The following is a 306-nucleotide window of genomic DNA, read 5'->3' on the forward strand; positions in this document are numbered from 1 at the left end:
GGTCAATATGCTTATCTTAATCTAAGTCTATAATATTCGTATTTCACAGTGGAAAATCTAGTTTACCTGATGTTTGTCATGTTCTTTATTATAATTATTGTAATAGATCTTATCTTATTGACGACTTAGAATGTTATAGAAATGAACATTTTACCCTAATCATGGTTCTATTATTGAGCCTTAGCTCTTAAAAATAAGGTTGTTTACTTGATAAATCATTAAATATTGCCGTAACATCTTGAACAAAATCACTCTAATTGCTGTGTTCAGATCGTTATTTGGGAAGGAATTATTTATTCAAATTAG

Source organism: Sinohyriopsis cumingii, chromosome 15 (genome assembly GCF_028554795.1).
Source record: "Sinohyriopsis cumingii isolate HCF-2022 chromosome 15, ASM2855479v2, whole genome shotgun sequence".
In the NCBI taxonomy this organism is placed as follows: Eukaryota; Metazoa; Mollusca; class Bivalvia; order Unionida; family Unionidae; genus Sinohyriopsis; species Sinohyriopsis cumingii.